The sequence below is a fragment of the Peromyscus leucopus genome, chromosome 9 (genome assembly GCF_004664715.2).
Source record: "Peromyscus leucopus breed LL Stock chromosome 9, UCI_PerLeu_2.1, whole genome shotgun sequence".
NCBI classification, from domain to species: Eukaryota; Metazoa; Chordata; class Mammalia; order Rodentia; family Cricetidae; genus Peromyscus; species Peromyscus leucopus.
In genome coordinates this window covers 48,946,025-48,969,979 of record NC_051070.1, presented here as the reverse complement: position 1 = coordinate 48,969,979, position 23,955 = coordinate 48,946,025, and positions in this window count along the sequence as shown.

Sequence of the window (23,955 nt, the reverse complement as noted above, 5' to 3'; positions counted from 1 at the left end):
GGATTTTGAGCTGGTATTTGGGTAAAGATAAAGAGAGGGAGCTGAAGATACAGAAACAGCAGTGGATGAAAGAGATGAAGGCCTTAAATCTCTCATTCACTATTTCATTTATCTTGAGATTTTTAAAGAGTGTGTGCAGATTCTCTGTCTCTTTCTTCCAGGTATTAGGGAAGGTTTAATTTCATGGTCAGCTCTTTGATTCTAATCAGTGCATTTGCAGTGAGATGAGGATTTCTAGAGTCTTGTGAAAGTTTAAATCTCAGCTTATCAATCTTACCAAAAGCAATCTACAGATTCAATGCAGTCCCCATCAAAATCCCAACACAATTCTTCACAGACCTCAAAAGAACAATACTCAACTTCATATGGAAAAAAGAAAAAACTCAGGATAGCTAAAACAATCTTGTACAATAAAGCAACTTCTGGAGGCATCACCATCCCTGACCTCAATCTCTACTATAGAGCTATAGTAATATAAACAGCTTGGTATTGGCATAAAAACTGACATATGGACCAATGGAATCAAATTGAACACACTGACATTAATCTGAACACCTATGAACACCTGATTTTTTAACAAAGAAGCAAAACTGTACAATGGAAAAAAGAAAGCATCTTCAACAAACGGTGCTGGCATAACTGGATGTCAACATGTAGAAGATTACAAATAGATCCATATCTATCACAAAACTCAAGTCCAGGTGGATCAAAGACCTCAACATAAATCCAGTTACACTAAACTTGATAGAAGAGAGAGTAGGAAATGGCCTTGAATGCACTGGCAGAGGAGACCACTTCCTAAATATAACACCAGTAGCACAGACTCTGAGAGCAACAATTAATAAATGGGACCTCCTGAAACTGAGAAGCTTCTGGTAAGGCAAAGGACATGGTAAACAAGACAAAACAACAGCCTACAGAATGGGAAAAGATCTTCACCACCCCCACATCTGACAGAGGGCTAATCTCCAAAATATATAAAGAACTCAAGAAATTAGACATCAAAATACAAAACAACCCAATTTAAAAATGGGGTGTAGAACTAAACAGAGAATTCTCAACAAAAGAACTTCAAATGGCCGAAAGGCATATAGAAATTGCTCATCATCCTGAGTTATCAGGGAAATTCAAATCAAAATGACTCTGAGATACCATCTTACACCTGTCAGAATGGCTAAGATCAAAAACACTGATGATGGTTTATGTTGGAGAGGATGTGAAGCAAGGGGAACACTCCTCAACTGTTGGTGGGAGTGCAAACTCGTACAGCCACTTTGGGAATCAGTATGGCGGTTTCTCAGATAATTGGGAATCAATCTACCTCAAGACCCAATGATATCACTCTTGGGCATACACCCAAGGAATGCTCTATCATACCACAAGGATACCTGCTCAACTATGTTCATAGCAGCATTATTCATAATAGCCAGAACCTGGAAACAACCTAGATGCCCGTCAACCGAAGAATGGATAAAGAAAATGTGGTACATATACACAATGGAGTACTACTCAGCATTGAAAAACAATGACATTATGAAATTTTCGGACAAATGGACGGAACAAGAAAAATATCATATCCTGAGTAAGGTAACCTAGACTCAGAAGGATAAACATGGTATGGATTCACTCGTAAGTGGATAGTAGATTTAAAGCAAAGGATAACGAAACTACAACCCACAGCTCCAGAGAAGCTAGATAACAAGGAGGACCCTAAGAGGGATGCATGGATTGCTCTAGGAAGGGGAAATAGATGAGATCTCCTGAGTAAACTGGGAGGGGGCAATCAAGGGTAGGGGATGAGGGATAAGAACATAAGGGAATGGGATGTTTGAGCTAGAACAGGGACAGAGAGGGAGAACAATGAAAGAGATATCTTGATAGGGGAACACATTATGGGGATAGGGAGAAACTTGGTACTAGAGAAGTTTCTAGTAATCCATAAAGATTACCCCAGCTTAGACTACTAGCAATAGTGGAAAGGGTGCCTGAGCTGGCCTACCCTAGTAATCAGATAGTAAATACCCTAATTGTCATCATAGAGCCTTCATCCAGTAAGTGATGGAGGTAGGTGCAGAAATCCACAGCCAAGCACCAGGCTGAGCTCCAGGAGTCCAGTCAAAGAGAGGGAAGAGGGATTCTATGAACTAGGGGCATCAGGATCATTATGGGGAAACCTACAGAGATAACCAAACCAAGCTAGTGGGAACTCAAGAACTTTAGACCAACAGCTGTAGAGTTGGTATAGGACTGGACTAGGTCCTCTGTATAAGTGAGACAGTTGTGTAGCTTGGTCTGTTTAAGGAGCCCCTGGCAGTGGGATCAACATTTATCCCTGGTGCATGACCTGGTTTTTTTGGGAGCCCATTATCTATGGTGGGACACCTTGTACAGCCTTGATGCAGCAGGGAGGGGCTTGGACTTGTTTCAACTAAATGTACCATCCTTTGCTGACTCCTCATGGGAAGCCTTAGCTTTTCAGAGGAGGGGATGGGGGTTGGGTTGGCAGTGGGGAAGGCTGCCGGGGGAGCTGGAGGGGGATGAGAGAGGGATCTGTGGTTGGTATGAAAAATGAATAAAAATTTTCTTAATAAAGAAAAAAATCTCAGCCTATTTGTGTGATATCTCCCAAGACCACTTCCCAGATGTATAAAGACTAGATTAAAAACACTGACTTTAAAAAACAAAATAAAACCAACAACTTTTGCTGCACCTGGCGAGACCACCTTCCAGGAAGGTTTTAGTCACATTATGAATGTGAAATGATGTGTTGTTATAACACAGCTCTGAGTGGATGTGAAGTCAGCCTTCTTTTGTATTCTCAAAGGATCATCCTGTGTTTTCCTATTGCATGTTACTTAATAATGAACCTATTTGCTTATTTATCTCTTTCTATGTGATTATTTTTATACATTATCATGTTTCTATTCTTAGGCACTATTTTTCAAGGGTTTCATATTCTGTAGATTAAAGTGGATAAAATTGTTCCTTAATTTTTTGAATTTCCTACATTAGAATATATTCTACCTGTGATCTATTTAATATTCTATACTACTTAAAATTCTATGTCCTGGAGTTTCTGACCTCTACAAGCCCCCACACCATCTCCTAAAACTCATAGTCCTAGCTGTGACTCCCATCTGCCCTTTTACCACCTCCACATTCTCAACTCTTGCTCTGATGGAGCAGCTTATGACCAGCTGTCCCTGGCTTAGCTCCATCATGCAATTCCTGTGCCAGATGAACCTAAGGCAAGCTAGAATCTCACATCAGACACATGGCAAAGAAAGAACTCCACGTGCTCAGGTCACAAAAAAAGTGTAAAATGCCAAGATAGTATGCCCGTCCCACCCCGAAATCCCCAAAGTGATCTTCAATAAGAATTACCTAGATAAAACACAGGACACAGAATTTAAGAGGACAACCATAAACTTTATCAAAGAATTCAGTGCGTTTAAAGATGACATTAAAAAAAAACTCAATAAACTTAAAGATGTCTGAGTGATACCCAAGAAAACACAAATATGCAGTTGAATGAAATAACTAAGACAGTTCGGGATTTTTAAGCTGAATTCAGTAAAGAGATAGAAATATTGAAGAGAACTCAAGCTGAGAATAAGATGGGTTCAAAAAACTTAATCCAATTAGAAAACTCAGGGGGAAGCTTTATAAGTAAAATGGATCGAGTGGAAGACAGACTATCAGGCTGGGAAGATAAAGTAGGACATTAAGAACACATGGGGAAAAGAATATGGAAAAAGAAAAAAGACACACAAAAGAGACACAGAAGAACCACCAGATACTATGAAAAGACCAAATCATCAAAGCATAGGCCTAGATAAAGGAGAAGAATCCCAGGTCAATACCACGGACCAGATCTTCAGCTGGGTCATAGAAGAAATTTTCCCCAAATTAAGAAGGACACACCCATGCAGATACAAGAAGCACACCTAATAACAAATGAGCAGGAACATGCAACAAACTTCTAGTGGCATATTATAGTAAAAACAGAACAAAGAGAAGGGACTGAGAGCAGCAAGAGAAAACCACAAGTCACATACACAGGAAAGCCAATAAACATAACAGCTGAGGGGTGGAGAAGGATCAGTGGTGAAGAGCCCTTCCAGGGGCCCTGGGTCCAATGCCTAGCACCCACAGACTGGCTCACAACTATCTGTAACTCAAGTTCCAGGGGATCCACTGACCTCTTCAGCATCCACAGACACCAGGCACATACATGGTACACAGATATAGAAGTAAACAAAACACCCTTACACATAAAATAAACAGCAACTGATTACTCAATGAAGAGTATGAAAGCCTAAAAGAACCTGAAGCAATGCACTTTAAGTTAGAGATGACCACAGATGCCAACATAGACTACTGAACCCAGGAAAACTTCCATAGTTGAAGGACAATGAAAAATTTTCCACGATATAAACAAGTTAAAAGAATTAATGTCCTTAAAGCCACCCCAAAAGAGAATACTGGAAACAATACTTCAGGCAGAAGAGAAGAATGAGTGCAGACAGGAGTCTATAAAAGGAAAAAAATTGAACTATAATTATTAAAATATAAAATAGGACTAAGAATACAATCAGAAAATAAAACAATCCCGCATCTTTCAGTAGTAACATTTAATAGTAATAGCCTTTACTTCTCAAATAAATAGACAAGGGCTACCTGAATGAATTAAGAAATAAAATCTAATCTTTCTGTTGTCTACAAGAAACTTACCTTGTTTTCAAAGTTAGGAGCTGTGTTAAAATAGAAGGTGAAAAAGAAGTATTCCATGCAAATGGAAACAGGAAGTAAGCAGGCTTTGCTATCTTAACATCTGGCAAAATAGGCCTAAAACTAGACCAAATTAGAAGACACCTAGAAGGACACTTTATTCTAATCAAGGGAATAATTAACCAAGAAGACATTGTGATCCTTCACACACATGCATCAATCTCTGGGGCACCCAAAGCATAATATTGGACAGAGAAAAAAAAAAACAGATGAATTCTAACTTAGTAATAGTAAGTCATATCAATATTCCTCTTTCTCCAATAGGCAGGTCACCTGGACAAAAATTAAATAGAGAAACAATAGAATTAAGTGACATCATACATCAAATGGACTTCACAGAATCTCTCTCTCTCTCTCTCTCTCTCTCTCTCTCTCTCTCTCTCTCTCTCTCTCTCTCACACACACACACACACACACACACACACACACACAACACACACACTCTACCCAGTAATGCATGGAAGCATCTCTAAAATAGACTACATCCTAGGATGCAGAACAAATCTTAAATTCAGAAAAACTTAAATAACTATGTGTGTCCTATCTGACCACAATGCAATAAAACTTAAAATTAACAGCAAATGAATCTCTAGGAATTGCATAAACTCATGAAGATTAAATAACATATTTCTAAATGATAAATGGGCCAAAGGAGAAATAAAAGTTTTGGAACTAAATAAAAATAAAATACAACACAATAAACCCTCAGGGACACATGGAAAGAAGTCCAACAAGGGAAATTTATAGCTCTAAGCTCCAGCATTAAAAAGTAAGATCACAAATAAATATCTTAACAATGCAACTAAAAATTTAAAAAACCAAACCAAATCTGAATAAAAAGAAATAATAAAAATCAGACCCAAAATTAATAAAATAGAAACAAAGGAAACAAAACAAAAAATCAAGAAACCTAAGAGTTGGGTTATTCGAGAAAATAAACAAGATTGACAAATTCCTGGTTCAACTAACCAAAAGAAAGACAGAAAGGGCCCAAATTAACAGAATCTGAGATTAACAATGAAACATTACAATAAGCACCAAAGTAATTCAGAATACTGTAAGGGAATTACAGTATACCTTAAAAACCTATATTCTATCAAGTTGGAAAATTAAAGAACTGAACAAATTTCTAGATTCATCAAGACCACCAATGTTAGATCAAAAGAGATCAATAATTGAAACATATAGCAAATGAGAAGATTGAACCAGTAATCAAAGGCATTTGACTAAAAAATGCCCCAGCCCAGATGGATTCACAGGAGAATTCTACCAGACTTTAAAAGAAGATAGACAACAAATTTTTTAATTACTCAAAAAAGAACAAGGAAACATAAGGAGCACCCCTAAATTCCTCCTAGAATGTCAGCATCACTCAAATACCAAAGCCAAGTAAAAAGCCAAGACTAAAAGAAAACTACAAGTCAGTGCCCCTGGTGGACACAGATGCAAAATTCTCAAAATATTTACAAGCCAAGCCAGATACAGACATGTCAAAATGACTATCCACCATGATCAAGTTGGCTTTATCCAAGAGAATCTGAGATGCTTCAACATACTAAGTCAAAAGTGTAGTAAATCTTATAAATAAATGTACTTGAAGAAAAAAAACCTCACATGATCATCTCAATAGATGCAAAAAGGGCCTTAGACAATCCATTGAAATACATCCCATCCTTTATGGCCTCCAACATTTTTTTAAATTTCATGTTATATTTTTTTATTTCCTTGGATACTTTTCTTACCATTTTAACCATTTTTATTTCCCAGAAAGATCTTACTTGCTTCCCTTTACTTGAAGACATTAAGCGGGTATGGTGTAAAATTCACTTTCTGCCTTACAATATTTCACAATATGGTTTTCCCCCGTGTTTAAACTGCCATGTGTGAAAGAGAATTACTGGAAAGAAACTGTGTGTGCAAATACAGACTGATTAGAATTACAGTGATGTGGAAAGGTTGAAATGTTGCAAGTCCAGTGCCAATTAATTACTTTATCTTGGGATAGTTTTTGTCTCCCTGAATAACCATCCCTTGCCCACCTCTGTGTCACAACTAACAGAAAAACTAAGCATGTCATCAGATACATGTGAGGTCTATAGCAGAGAGTCTCCCATCTTACTGTGATTGCCTCTCTGATGTTTCCACCAATGTATTTTTTTAATTGCCTTGGTTTAAGACTTTATTTGTTCTGCTACTATGAAATGTCATCAAACTGCTTCCACAAAAGGACATAGTACCACATTTCCCAGATCTTGGTAACTCAAAGTTGGTGCCAGAATAAATTACCTCTTATTTCTTTGAGACGAGAACTATTGTTTGCCATATTTTTTAAATTCATTCTGATACAAAATCATTTTCTAAAATATTTTATTTCAATTTCTTTTTTTGTTTGCTTTTTGTTTTTTTCGAGACAGGGTTTCTCTGTGTAGTTTTGGTGCCTGTCCTGGAACTCACTCTGTAGACCAGGCTGGCCTTGAACTCACAGAGATCTGTCTGGCTCTGCCTCCCAAGTACTGGGATTAAAGGTGTGCACTGCTCCTGCCTGGCTATTTCCATTCTTAATGACAGTCATTCTTTATTTATAAACTATATGATTCTGTCTTCCTGTAGACCCTTCAACACTTACTTATTTTTTGACTTCTCTGGATGCCCAACTGTTAGACAATCTAGTTTTGAATAGCCTCAAACACCAAGGAGACTCAGGGAAGTGGCAAGTGAATTTGGCTGAGTTGAGTTCCTATGTGTGTTTCCTGTTTATTCTTGCTTCTGTGTGTGCAGATCTAGTCATCTACTTGGTGTGACTACTGCTTCAGCTACCCAGCCTGTTGCATCTGCCTTCCTGCTAAATGTTTCTGCCTGTTGATAAGGTGGGTGATTTTTTTCCTTACACCAAACAATATGCTAATCTTCACAGGAAATGTTCTGCTCACCCACTTCCCACTGGTCACAGCAGAGACTGTTTTTCAGCCTCTGCACTGAATCCTGAAAGTCCATGTCGGCAATGCTAATATTGACTTAAAGTGACATGCTCCCTGGCTTCCCATACCACCTCTGTCCCTGGGCCTTTAAAACACAGAATATTTGTGAACATCTTTAGGGAATCTTTTAATGCACTTCCTAGAATTCTGAACCACTTTTTATTTTTTATAAAGGGAGTTATGAGTCATCCGTTGTGGTTTCCTCTAACATACCACCAGCAGAACACATTCCACATTCTTCTATGATCCTGATACATGGATGATTTCCATGTCTAGTCCCCCGCCCCCTGACCCACAACTCCCACCCCCATCCCATACTTGTGCTAGAATTTAGGCATCCTTGGTAGTGACTAAACAGAGTTTCAGTGCTTGTTCTTATATTAATCTTCTTTCAGAAACTCACCAGCCCTTGTGAATATACATGATGCATTGCTTATAAAATTACGGGAGAAGAGACAAAGAACACTCAGAGTGAGTCTGAGTTAGTCAGTGCCATGGGAGCATGGTGATGCCTCAAGTTGTCTGAAAACACATTTGGCCACCTGCCTGGACTAGACTTGGTTGTTGGGAGAGGTTCAGCAAAACAGGAGACCTAGAGTCATTTCCAGAATCAAAGGGACCAGAAATAGACCAGGAAGTTCTTTAGAAAAGAGTTAAACAGAACACAGAGGGCAAGATTGTCAACACTCATAAGAGTTGGCATCTCTGAGAGACAGAACTAGGCAAGAGACTAAAAAGGGAATTCACCTGGGGAAGGGTAGCACAGTGAGGAACAGAGAAAAAGCAATGATAACAGATACTGGAAGTAAGTTGAAGCGTGAAATGCCAGGATTTCCAAATTAGCTTTCCAGAAAGAACGTACATGGCTTTGCTGTCATAGGCCCACATTTCAGGCTTTCTTTCAACTATTTCAAGCCAGCAAATGATAACTGGTCATCATTATGAAGATAACTGGTCTCACAGAACACGAGGGTGGGTAAAGCATTCTTTCAGAGACACTAAGGTACCACTGCTTGACAGCATCATCCTGGGGACTGTGATGGCTATTCTTGGTTGTCAACTTGACTACAGCAGTAATTAGCTAAAACCCAAAAGTAGACGGCACATCTTTGAGGACTTTCTGCTTAATTTGAAGTGGGAGATCTGCTTCTAAATCAGATTTTGAGGTGGCAAGGCAAACCTTTAAGTTGTATCTTTAATCAAGATCTAATCTGGGCCATACCTTCTGCTGGAAGCCTATAAAAGGATGTGGGAGAAAGATGCTTTTGCTCTTTGCCTGCTTGCTCTCACTAGCAAGTCCATTTCTTCACTGGCATTGGAGCCTCCTTCTTCAGGATTCCAACATATGCTGAAGACCAGCTGAGACATCCAACTGTATAAACTGAGAAACTACAAGATTCTTGGATTTTTCCATTCATATCCAGCCATTGTTGGATTAGCTGGACCACAGCCTGTAAGATATTTTTATAAACCCCCTTTCTGTATAGAGTGAGAGAGGAATTCATTCCGTAAGTTCTGTTACTCTAGAAAACCCTGACTAATTCAGGGATTGAATAATCACAGACCTTTGTGGGGATGCTTGGACCACACTTAAAGCATAGCACTAACTTTGAGTTTGAGACCTCTGGGAATATGTCTCCACATGGTCCTGAGAGATTGTGTCTCACTTGGTAACATCAGCTAAATGGCTGATACACAAATCCCTGCCATGATGTGTTGCCATCTGGCATCCTCACCAGAAACTAAGCACTGGGGCCTACCTGATACCAGAATATGAACTCAAACCATGAACTAAACAATCCTTTTATACTTAGTATCTTCAACTATCTCACGATAGTGTAAAAGAGTTGAATATTAGTACCAAGTAATCTAATTCCAGAACTCAGACCTACTGTAGTATTGTAATATCAGGCTCTAAAGGAAGGCAGACATCTTCCAGCTACAACAATACAAGTTTTCTGGACCTCCAAAGCTAATCAGATGACAATCCTGCAGCTTTCACTACTGCCAGCATTACCGATGAGTTGTGCTAACATTTCCATCTTTGCTCAACTATACTCACTGGGATCAAGTTTGGTCAGTTTACACACAATAAGATCATTGTATAAAATCCTTTCCTCCATCTTCTACAAATTCACAAAATATCCAATGCACAGTCTTACCTTCCCATTTGTAAATCTCACTGAAGCCAGGTATTAGGTAGATCTGCTGAATGCTGGCTGTCTGACTTGAAATCAGGAAAGTCAAAGCATCAAGTGATTTGGAGAAATAATGCAATGGAAAGACCCCCAAATTCTAATTGTGATAACAGCTGAAAAAGGACAAGGTACCATCGCTGTGGTTAAAAGCTGAAAGGGCAAGCCTTCTAGAAATCACATAAACAAGCAATACAAATGTGATAAAAGGGGGAAGCCTTTTATCTTTAACAGCAGTTTTAATTTGCAGTTTATCACTGTTTTCCTTGGTACCTGTCAGTGCATCCTTTTATGCACCCACACCAATCTGCATGCATGTGAACTTGAATGCAAACACAGAGGCAAATTGGTCCTTCTAATGCTATGTTTTTCCTTGCAAAGAAAATTGTCTGACAAAACAAATAGCTGTGCCTGACTATGATATGTTAAGGCATTGTTCTAATACCCAGACCCTCCTTCAAGCATTACATCAACTGCTCCGTTCAGCACTTGGCTGACCTCTGAGGCATCTTCATCTCCAGACTTTGGGAAATAAAGTTTCTTCCACACAATAAAATGATGTCTGTCACAGTGTAAGATCTGCTGTGCGCTCAGAGGGCAAGGATAAATCCTAGCAAAACAGCCATGCAGTGTCTGAAACAAACACTATGGAAACTTAATATATCTCATGCTAAATTATAACAGACTAAAGCTCCTTTGACACACATCGGAACAAGGCTAATTCCATGAGTACTATGTAGATATGAGTTCAGTTAGGGTTTTTGCTTACTTAAATTTTCTTAAATGTGTGCATATTTAGGGGACATGTTAGGAAGTTCAACACATATAGAATGTTGTATTATAGAAATCAGGATATTAAACATTCCAATTTTTTTCAATCATTGGTGTGTGTTTGTGTGTGTGTGTGTGTGTGTGTGTGTGTGTGTGTGTGTGTATTTTGTCAAAAACTTTTTTCTTGAGGAATATTTTGGAATCCTGAATGGTACTTCTAGCTTGTGTCCTGGTGTTTTTGTTCTTTTTTCTTTTTTCCAACCTCACAAGTGACCCAGCTGAGTGACTGGTTCTTTTATGAGGAAGACCATTCCAGGGAATCAAAACTGCTTCTTTGTGGGCAAGGTATTGGTAAATCAAATACAACTTACTACATGACATGTAGAGTTTGGCTGTGGCTTTCATGAAGAGCAGTTTACATGCGCTAGCATGTATGATAACTAAATAGTCACCAGAAGAGGAAAGCCCTCAAGTCACTGAATAGGTGACAGTGTCATTATCTTATAAGGGAGATAGATTCATTAACTTAGAGACTGCCATTTTCTTTAAAGTTTTCACATCATCAAGAAAGAGGTAATGTTATCTATACCTCTGAAAATGGTTTAATATCTAGAATATACAAAGAACTCAAAAAAACAAAGTTAAAAAAAGACCCATTCAAAAGAAAATAGGCCTAGAATCTGAACAGAGAATTCTCAAAGGAAGAAAACAATGTATAAGAAATGTCTCAAAAAATTTTATTTGTCCCTATCAATGGGGGAAATGCACATCAAAATAATTTTGAGATTTCATCTTACCCTAGTTAGAATGGCAAAGATCAACAAATAGCAACAACAAATATTGAAGGGGATTCAGAGAAAAGGAAACACATACATGTGTACACATATACACGTGTATGTAACAATAATTTATTAAAAGAGAGGCCATAAATTTGAAAAAGAACAAGAAGAATGTCTTAGTTTCTATTGCTGCAAAGAGCACCATGATCGCAGCAATCTTACAATGGAAAACATTTAACTGGAGTGGCTTGCTTACAGTACGGTTTAGAGGTCTATCATCATGGCGAGAAGGCAGGCAACATGAGGGGCAGACATGGTGCTAGAGAAGGACCTGAGAGTTCTTACATCCTGGCTCACAGACAAAAGGAGGTTGTCTGTGACACTGGGCATGACTTGAGCATATATGAGACCTCAAAGGCCCCATCCCCACAGTGACACACTTCCTCCAACAAGGTCACACCTACTCCAACCAAGCCACACCTCCTAATGGAGCCCCTCCCTTTGGAGGCCATTTTCTTTCAAACCACCACAAGGAGGTATGAGGGATGTTGGAGGGAGGAAAGGAAAAGGGGGAATGATGTGATTCTATCATAATCTCAAAAAATAAAAGAATCTTAAAATATTTGGAAAAAACAAAGAGGCAATTTAGCCTCCAAGCATGTTCACACAAATATGCATTGATCGTCTTCTATGTGCCAGGTACAAAATGCTACCTACTGCCGGGCGTTGGTGGCACACGCCTCTAATCCCAGCACTCGGGAGGCAGAGACAGGCGGATTTCTGTGAGTTCGAGGCCAGCCTGGTCTACCAAGTGAGTTCCAGGAAAGGCGCAAAGCTACACAGAGAAACCCTGTCTTGAAAAACCAAAAAAAAAAAAAAAAAAAAAAAAAAAAAAAAAGCAAAAATGCTACCTAGTATGTCAATCAACCAATCGCAAAGCCTCTGTATTCTGCCTACAGGAATCTTGCTGGAAGAGACAAGGGATAACAAATAAACTTAATACTATGATGTTGATGCAAATAAATAGTCATGAAGGAAATAAAGAAGGTTTAAGTACACAAAGTGACAGACCAGAGTGAGTCAGTTTGAACATGGATTCGTCCCCGAAGGATATGATATCTGAGTAAAAATTTAAACACAGCATAGTCTCCTCATATCCACTTTCCGTGATTTCAGTTGTTTGTGGTCAGGTGCAATCAGAAAGCATTACATTACAAATGTCTGAGCACTGAACCAACAACCAGTGAGCCTACATGGGACTGACCAAGGCCCTCTGCATATATATGACAGCTGTGTAGCTTGTTCTCCTTGTGGGACTCCTAACAGTGGGAGCAGAGGCTGGCTCCAACTCTTTTACTGACTTTTGGGACCCTGCTCCTCATACCAGGTTACCTTGCCCAGTCTTAAAATGAGGCGAGGTACTTAGTCTTACTACAACTTGAAATGTCATGTTTTATAGTTATCCATGGGAGTCCTGCCCTTTCTGAAAAGAAACAGAGAAGGAGTGAAGGGGGGGTAGAAGCGAGGAACTTAGAGGAGAGGAGGGAGAGGAAACTGATCAGGATAGTAATTAATTGATTGATTAATTAATTAATGTTTTTAAAAGGCTGAACATATTCAAAAGCGTAACTGTGCGCTCCTCTCAGTATCATTATGAACTCCTGTGCTCCCCCCGTATAATCCCACCATGGACGCACACCACCCCTTTGTGCAACACATCCACACTGTACATACCACTGGCTGTGAGCCAATCAGCCACCATCATGGTCAAGAAACTGTCATGATTACAACTGTGCTTTTATTTAAGTAACCTTTATTTTACTTGATAAGAACCTCAAAATGCCAAGGGTAATGTTACTGGCAATGTTTTGCAACATAATTATAAATGTTGTATTTTAACAATGGTTATTGTTCATCTTTGTCTTAGCCAAATTAATGTTTAGGTTACTGCAAGTATTAGTGTGTGAAACTTACATATAGGAGAAATGTAGTACATACAGGATTTGATACCCTCTTGACTTCAGTCCCAGACCAGAGGTGTAGGATATTTCTCCTGAAAAAGAAGAAGACTTTCAAGATGCAAAATTCAGTTCAGCTAAGAACTACAAGGCGAATTCCATGACAGGCTCCAAAGCTACACAGAAAAACCCTGTATTGCAAAACCAAAAGAAACAAAAAAGAGTGACAAACAGAAGGAAGAGCAAATTAAAAAGCTTACGTCTGCAAATAAGCTTGGCATATCACAGAAATAAGCATATAAGCAAGCTATAACTAAACCATATATATAATATAACGTACCATAATTAAAGTTAGTGGATACTTTCAATACATATTACAGATAGGACCATGCAGTGTTTTATTTTCTGTGACCTTTTACTTTCCTAGACACAGTGTCCTCTACTTTCATACCTTTTTAGCCTATGGTAAAAAAAATCTTTTCTTCTTTTTTCCTTCCTTCCTTCCTTCCTTTCTTTAATCCTTCTCTTTTCTTCTCCTCAACCTCCTCATTTTTTTTCTTCTTTCTGACTGGTATATAACTTTTAGTGCCTCTCTTTTTGGGCTACTTTGGACTTCTTTCAGATGATATGCAATGTTGATTTAAATGTTAACTAAACATTAATCCAAATACCCAGATAGATCTAACTTTAATTTTAAGTAGATAGGAAGAATTCATCCTGCTGTGCTACCATTATTTTTAGAGATAAAAATAATGAGCCACACAATGCCAAGCAGAAGAGTGCTATCTGCAGAGAACCAACATGACTTAAACCTTCCAAAATATGTCCATTTAATCAAACAGCAGATGACCTGGCAAATGTGCATAATTTTTACATTGTCATTTATGAGTTTAAAAAGTTTTTCTTAATCTAAGTTGTTAAAGTGAAAATATGAAATTTCAAAGGAGGATTTAGTTAAATTTAAATCTATCTTGATTGATTTGACTTAGATTTATAACCAGTGCAAATGATACAATTTATATCACTGAAATTTGAAGATATATAAAATAATACCAGCATCTAAAGGCAACAAATCATCTGGTACAATCTGGACAAATGTGAGCTTCTGCATGTGGGAGTCATGGTAACAGGTCCTACACATCTTGTTCTAGGAGATAGCCTGGTTAGTTTCCTTGATCCATCCCCTACGCATATTCCCAAAACCCCCAGTTCTTGCCTGGGGCCCACATTCAGTGTCCCAGCCTAGTTTGAACAGCCCAATTTGTCTCAACCACAACCTTCAGGCCCCTGTCAGGACATGCCATTCACTCATCCACTTGCACCACATCCAACCTCTCAGCCCAGCCATGTCTGGGACATCTTGCTCTAGGGTCTATCCTAGTCAATCAGTCTGATCTTCAATTTCACCCACGCTCCCCAACCCCCAAGTCTAGCCTAGAACCCACATACAGTGCCCCAGCACCATCTAGATAGCCCTGCTTGTGTTGCTCATAACCTATAGGTCCCTTACTGGCCACACCCACCCTCTCAGTCCAGTCAAGTCCTGCACATGTTGAGCCAGGGTCCATCCAGTTGAGGCCACATGATCTTCCCTCCTTATTCTCCCTCCTTAATGTACCATACCCAACCACCATATCACCTCCAAACTCCAGGCTGGGACCAGGACACACATCTCATGTACCCATCTGACACCCTATTGTTCACCTAACTTTGTTCCACCTAAGCCATATCCAACCTTCAGGCCAAAGTGAGCCCCATACATCCTATATTTTGTCCCAGACTGCTGTGTCTATATTAGACACAGAACTAACAAAGGAAGTTTTCAGGCCCAGAGATCATTGCAAAAAATACAGTGTGAAAACTCAAGGCAGTATTTTAGCCCTTCCCCTCAAAATCCACCAGTCATACCAAACATTCTCCAATTATAATTATCTAGAAAAACTCCAGGACACAGTATTTAAAAGGTCATAAACATGAAGGAGTTGAAGGAATTTAAAGATCTCTCTCTCTCTCTCTCTCTCTCTCTCTCTCTCTCTCTCTCTCTCTCTCACTCTCTCTCTCTCTCTCTCTCTCTCACACACACACACACAGACCATTATATTTAAAGAAAATAAGTACATTTCTTGATGGGCTTCCCCCTAGCCCCCCAAAAATACCCACAAATATAAGGCTGACTGAAGTAAGGAAGGCACTGAATTGAAAGCTTAACTCAACAAGGAGAAACACTGAAGAGAATTGAAGATGAAATGAAGATGGATTGGTAAAACTCAATAACCTGCCTGGAAAACTCTAAATAAACCCTTAAAGTCAAATGAATCATGCAGAAGATAGAATATCAGGACTCAAATGAAATGAAGATGGATTGGAAAATCCCAACTAGAAAAGTCAAGATAAAGCCTTCAAACCAAATGAATTAAGCAGACGACAGAATATTAGGACTCAAAGATAAAGTAGAGCAACTACACCATATAAGCAAAGATATGAAAAGACCAAACCTTGGAATTATGGGAATAGGTGAGGGAGAAGCATCCTTGGCCAGAGAAAACTTCCCCCAAATAAGGCAAAACACCTCTATATGGATGCTAAGGTAAAACATCTCTATGTGGATGCTAAGGCAAGATGTATCTATATGGATGCAAAAAGTACACAGAGCCCCAACTAGACAAAACCAGAAAAAAATGGGGGACACATATCATAGTTGAAACACGAAGTATACAGAACAAAGAAAAACTATTGAAAGCCTCAAGAGAAAAAAAAAAGGCACATATAAAGGAAAATCAGAATAACAGCTGATTTCTCAATGGAAACTATGAAAGCCAAAAGAGCCTAGAACAATGATTCCAAGTTCTAAAAGACACAACTACTAACCTACTGTACCCAACAAAACTATCTGCTATCGCTGAAAGAAAAAGAAAAACTTTCCATGAGGCAACAGCTTAAAATTTTTTACTTTACTTTCATGAGACCAAACCTAAACAAAATGCAGGAAACAGTACTTCAATCTGAAGACAGGAATGAACACAGCCAGTAGGTAGAAAAAAAAATGGAGCTATAATACTAAAACAAAAAAAATGCCACTGAGAAAACAAACATCAACAGAGTAGCTAATCAGCACATAACTTTCCATAATAACTTTAATATTAATGTCCTCAATTTTCCAATCAAAAGACCCTGCTGGCTGAATGGATCAAGAAACAAACTTCATCTAACTGATGTCTACAATAAGATACCACCTTAGAGTAAAAGGATAAACAAAAGTACTCCAGTCAAATGTTGCTATCCTAATATCTGACAATATATGCTTTAAAGTAACCTAACAGGAAGAGATAAAGAAGGACACTTTGTTCTAATCAAGAGAACAATTAACTAAGAAAACATTGCTATCTTAAACATATATGCACCAAATTCTTTTTTATTTTTTATTTTATTTTTCTTTATTAAGAAATTTTCTACTCACTCCTCATGCTATCCACAGACCCCCCCTCTTTCCTCCTCCCCACAGCCCTCTTTCCCAAGCCACCCCGCATCCCCATATCCCCCAAATCGAGTTCTCCATGGGGAGTCAGCAGAGCCCAGCTCACTGAGCCTAGGCAGGTTCATGCACCAAATTCTAATGCTCACAATTTCATTAAAAGTGTACTACTAGAAATAAAGACAGATTAATATTGATCCATTATTAGTAGGTAATTTTAATATTCTCCTTTCTCCAATAGACAGGTCATATGAACAAAAATAAGCAAGAAAACACCAGAATGACATCCTACATGAAATAGACAAGTGTCTACAGAATATTCCACCCAAACACCAAAGCATTCTCCTCTGCAGCCTATAGAAGCTTCTGTAAAATAGACCACATCCTGGGACACAAATCTTAGCAAATTCATAAGAAGTAAAATGACTCCGTGTATTCTATCTGATCATAATGGCATAAAATTTAAAATCAGCAGCAAGCAAATCTCTAATAAGCATACAAATTCATTACTGAATGGTGAAAGGGTTAAGAAAAAAAAGATTAAATAAAATGAAAATACAACCCAATGAAACATCTAGGACACATTAAGAGAAGTCCTGTGAGGGAAATTTATACCTCCAAGTTTCCACATTAAAAAAATTAAAAAATAGCACAAATAAATTACTTAATTATGCAACTCAATACTTTGGGAAAACAGAAACAAAGCAAACTCAAATCCAGTAGACAATAATACAATTATTTATTTTTTTATTAATGAAAAAGCCAAAATTAATGAAATAGAAACAAAAAAAAACAATATAAAGAATCAAGAAATCTAAGAGCTAGTTCTTTGAGAAGATAAACAAGATCAACAAATTCTTGGTTCAACCAACTAAAAGAAGGAAAGGACCCAAAATAACAGATTGAGACATGAACAGTAAAACATTACAACAGACATTAAAGAAATCCAGAACCATATAAGAGAATGCAAAACCAACCAACAAAACAAAACATAAAACCTGTACTCCATTAAGCTGCAAATCTAAATGAAATGGACAAATTTCTAGATTCAGGCAAGCCACCAAAATTAAACAAAGAAAGGTTTAATAACCGGAATAGACCCACAACAAATGAGGAGATTAAGACAATAATAAAAAAGCATTCCTACTAGAAGTTTTGGCCCCAATGGATTCACAACAGATTTCTGTAAGACTTTTTTTTCTCAGTAGGGATTTTTATTTCTGTGATAAAATACCATGACAAAAAGTAACTTAGGAGTAAAGGGTTTATTCCAGCTTGCAACACTCAGATCACACTCCATGAAGACAGACAGGGCAGGAACTAAATGCAGAAACCTGGAGGCATGAGCTAAGAAGAGACCATGGAGAACTCCTTCTTACTGGCTTACTCCCCATGATTTGCTCAGCCTGCTTTCTTATAGCAACCAGGACCAGCCTTCCAGAGATAGCACCACCCACAGTGAGCACTCCCAGATCAATCATCAATCAAGGAAATGCACCACAGGCTTGCTCACAGGCCAATCTGGTGGGCACATTTTCTCAATGGGGTTCCTTCTTCCCAAATAACTCTAGCTTGTGTCAAGTTAACATAAAACTAGTCATCACGACTTTAAAGAAGGTGTCTACCCAATCCTTCTTATTTTATTCAAAGAAATAGAAACAGAAAGAGCAGTCACAAATTCCTTCTATGAAACAAGTATTAATCTAATCTCACACCAAAACTAGGTAAAGATACATACGCGTGCGTGCGCAAACACACACACACACACACACACACACACACACACACACACACACACAGGGCTGGGGCGGGGAGAGCAGGAACTACAAGCCAATACTCCAAGTGAACACAGATCAAAAACATCTCAATAAAATACTTGCAAACAGAATACAGACAGGCATATATCATAACAAGGTTGGCTTTAACCTTAAGATATACAGAAGATTGAACACATACACGTCAGCAGATGCAATAAATCAGATACATTGACTTAAAGACAAAATTCACCTGATCATATCAATAGATACAGAAAAGGACTGACAAAATTCAACATGCCATCATGATAAAAGGCTTAGAAAGAGCAGAACTAGAAGGAATATAGCTCAAGAAAATAATAAAGACTATCTATGACAAACCACAGTCAACATCATTCTAAATGGAGAAAACCTTGAAGCAATCACATTAAAATCAGGAACAAGACAGAACTGCTCACTATCTTCACTTCTTCTCAATATTGTGCTCAAAGCACTTGCTGGTAAAATAAAGCAGGAGAAGGAAATTTAAAAATACAAATAGGAAAGAAGTTAAACTATCTCTATTTGCAAGCTGATATGATTTTACTAATAATAGATCCCAAAAAGTCTACCAGAAAAAAAAAATTCTAGAAATGATCAGTAATTCCAGGATTTGATCAAAGTAGCAGGTTACAGAGTTAACTTACAAAAGGCACTAAATTTTCTGTACACCAACCACAAACATACAGAGATCCTGGACACACTCTCATTCATTGTAGCCTCAAAGAAAATACCTAGGAATAAGCCTAATCACAAAGGTGAAACACCGCTACAATGAAAAAACCCCAGATGTCACATCCAGCCTCTCCACCCATCCAGATCCTGCACATCCGTCTTCTGTAGGGTCAGGCCCATAAGTGTAGTTCTCCTCCCTCATTAAGGAAACTTCCCCTTCCAATGGACAGACACTATGACAGAAAACCACAGCCAATCAGGATGCAGAGAACAAGTGACTGTGTGGTACCTGAACTAATTAATGTAGAGCATGACTCCTTCACCTAGGGCTCAGGGAACATCAAGGAAGAAGAGGTAGAAAGCTTGAAGAGCCGGAGGAGCAGCATGTCTGCTGTTAGACTGTATCTCTTAGAAATGTCAGGGAAGCTACATCAGTGAAGTCTCAACACAATGGCTGCTAAACAAGACCTGAACAAAGACCAACAAAGACCATACCAGCAGACATGTTAACATAGAAGGGGGAATGCTTACAGGGTTGCACCCTTAGACAAAGTCATATAGGTAACTAAGGAACTCTGAGTGGGAGAAAACAGTCTTCCTAGCGAAGAGTCTCCCAGTTGGTTATCCAATGCCAAGTGGTCAACCCTGAAATCATACACATACAGCTAACATTATACAGGCTGAGAAGGCTGTGTTTATTTACTTAGAAATATATAAACATATGCACATGCACAAACACACATTTCTAACAACAATTAAAGAAACAGAGACCAAAAGTCATTAATTTGAGAGAGCGTAAGGTGGGAGGAAACATGGGGGCACTGGAAAAAAGGGAAAGAGGAAAACAGTATAATTGTATTTTAATTTAAAAACACTGAGTCATGGTAACACAGAAATTGGTAAAGTAAGCAAAAATACAGAGCAGACAATGTCAAAGTTAAATGCTCACTGAGCACACTCAATGTTCTGGATCAGTAAATCCAGACAATGAGAAAATAAAGCAACTGTTAAAAGCAAATGCCTCAAATTAACATTAATTAAATGTTAATTAATATTAATATCAATACTCAATTTTAGACACTACTGGCTTAAAACCTTAAAAGCTTACATTCACTAATTACCAGAGACAAATCACAGAAAAAAAGTTTAAAATGTAGAGAGAAAATAGATATCAACAAGATAAATTATTGCAAAGAAATGTGAATCTTATTTCAAAGTGTAGAAAATTACTTTGTATAAAATGGAGTTAACCAAAAGTTATTTTAATCTCAATTTCAAGTTTAAACTCCAAAGTTTTGAAAGTGTATCACAATTAGAAAGAAGGGCTCATATTTTTTAAGGCATCTGTAAAAATGACAGTGGCTCTGTGTGTCTTACTTCCAATCCTTAAGAGAATAACCTCAAGAAGGTCAAGTTCATCTATTGAAGCCAAGTCACACAAATCACAAGTGACTGTGTAGCCAACAGACTGGCTTTGGGGTCAAGGTCATCCCTTGTCATTTGAGGCTGAGGAAAAAAGGGGTCTGGAGGTACAGGGCAGTACGCAGAATGCTGTGGCTCAGGGCGGCTCAGAGACTACTCGCTGCAGCCAGACTTTCATGTATAGACAGTTCAGTCTTAGACAAAACATCTGATCTCTGTGCCAAAGCTCCCTCATCTTCATCTATTTTATAGGAGAATGGGTAAATGGTCCCAGAACAAACAGTGTCTGGCACACAGCAAATCAATCAGGTGATGTATGTTATTGATATAGATATCAGAGAGCCCAGCTATAAATTGTGCCGAAAGCCACAATTAACATGAAAAATGAGGGTGGGGAATGGGGGGTACGCTCAATATACAATATACACTTGCATGATTTTTTTTCTTTTAGTTTCACCCAGGAAGAAATAATTCTGATAGTTAAGAATAGTGAAGTGTGAGGTGTGAAAAATCCGATTGTTCTGAAAATAACATTGGTTCCTACCTTACCTCGCCCATTCTATTGTGAGGTCCCTTCACACACAATTAGATTTTATCAATCCATTTGTTGTCCAACCTGTAGGCTCTAGCACAGACCTGGGTCTGAAAGGGGTGTCCAACGGGTGGAATTGAACTGAGCTAAAGGAAAGATGGAAGGCATTTTGAGATAACAGGATAAAGAAGGTCAGAACTCAATGTACTTTTTAAGTTTTGAAAGTCTGTGATTCAAAGAATGCCCTACCATTTATTTTGTAAAAAGAAGGGGAAAAAATCAAGAGGAGGAAATGGTAGCAAGAAAATAAGAGTTAGACTTTTTAAAAACTCGAGATACTGGCGGTATGTTTACATGCACATGTCCAGCAGATGGTGAGAAAAGTGACTGCACTTGGAGGGGAAGACTAGGAATAACAGTTTGGGCCTTATCTACCTAGAGGTAGGTGTGAGCAGAGGAAGCAAACAATAATAATAATAATAATAATAATAATAATAATAATAATAGTAATAGTAATAATAATAATAAAATCTAGGACTAAACCGGGAGAAATGAGAGGCCCGAGCAGGAGCTGGGGAGAGCAGAGAGGCTGGAGAGGTTTGTGGAGTCCGATGTGGAGGGGACAAAGCAGACCGCAGGAGGTGGAGACGTTCATTTCCGAGACCCTATGGGACAGGGCATCCTTAACCAGCCATTCTGTATCACCTCAGCCTTCCACACAAGCATTCCCAGAAAACAGCATGGCAGCTAGACGTGGCCGCTCTCTTTGCCCTCTGCACCTTAACGGAGAGCAGCACTTTCTCCGTGTGTCATTCAGTGCTGAAGGAATCAACACTGACATTCTGATGTTTTTCCATAAACTTAACTAGAGCTGAGGTGGAAACTGACATTCTTGCAAGGTAATAGCAACATTTTAATTCAGACAGAGAATTCTCTCCCCTAAGCGGGGATTGGCTTTGGTAAGGTTTATTTGTGCTAAGCCATCCTGTTGTGTCCTTAACCTCAGAGTCTCAGTAATTTAATTCGGGCTTGAATTAAACTTCTTTCTGAGGAGACTGGAACAGCAACTGAATGTTAACTGTTTTGCCTCTGATGGGGATGGAAGACTCTGAGGAGAATGGACCTAACCAAAAGTGATGCCTGAGAACTCAAAAGCAGCCCTCAAGTTCACTGAAATAAATCAATCCCACATGTGTTTTAGCTTGCATGTGGAAGCCAGGGGAGGGGAGGGACCCCATCAAACTGAAAGGGGGATTAACCATGGGTGAGAAAAGAGAAAAGAAGGCAGAGGAGACAAGACAAAAGTGAAAACATTCAAAGCATTATATGCATGTATGGAAGTAACATCATGAACCCCTTTGTATAATGAATATACTACCCTGACAAAAATTTAAACAGAATTTGAAGGCATATAGACAAAAACTGACAAATCGTCATCTTGTTTCATTGTCAGGCTCTGAACAACGGTTGTTCAACAGGCTCTGAGAAGAATTTGGACAAAGTTTCTAGAGACGCAGAAGACGCTGGGCTAGGAGATTCGTCTTGCCTAAGAGCGGTACTTCATGAAGATCTTTTTGTTTAACACTCATTTTCATGAATTTCTTCAAATCTAAACTCCTGTTATTAAAATGTGAGGTTTTACTTTGTAACTGACTCCCTAGACTTCCAGGGTTTTGGGAAACCTGACATTCACCAAGACTCTTCTCATCGATGGGGCAGCGGCTGGTGTTGTGGACAAGACAACTCTGGAAATTGGAGTCGTGTCCTACATGCTTAGCTCACTGGAGGCATGTCTTCATGACAGGACCACTTTTCCTTCCTCTGAAACTATAACAAAGGGCCTTCCATCCTAAATAGCAATTCCACAAACCCCCCAGGCTGTGGTTAGTCAGGTTTGATCTTCCTGCCTTCCACACCACAGATACCAGGAAAGACAGCACAGGCAGTATCTGGGATGGACTTCATGATAAACAGCAAGAGCTGCCTCCATACATCCAGAACATACATCCAGAACATACATTCAGAACATTACATACATTCAGAACAAACCTGTGATTTGAAGACAACTTGGTGCTTTCTATTGATAGTCACAGGAGCTAATGTTTATTGAGTGAATACTATGGCTTGACAATACTTGTGGTTTTTCTTACCCTAATTCACCTTTTATTTGTCATATTGATGGAAATGTTATCTCCATTAAACAAATGATAAAAAATAAGGCCCTACCAGTTAGGAAACTGCAGGTCTTGAAGCTAGTTGGAATAAATTATAATAATAGTAATAACATGCATAGATTAGCTTACAAAAATATATAAGAAAAGTTGTAGGGTTTGGATGCACTGAGATATGCAAAACACTAGATCTTTTGGGGGATGAGGCCGCTTAAGCACAAATGATGATAGATAAGAATGGCAACTATGGATACAAATAAGGACGGCTGGATTGGGTGGGTGGTTCAGTAAATAAGAGTACTTTCTGGGAACTCATGAGGACCTAAGTTTGGAACTCCAGTGCTTATTTGAAAAGCTGCTCCTGCAGTAATCTCAGAGATGGTAGGGCAAAGATAGGAGGAAACCCGTTATCTTATCC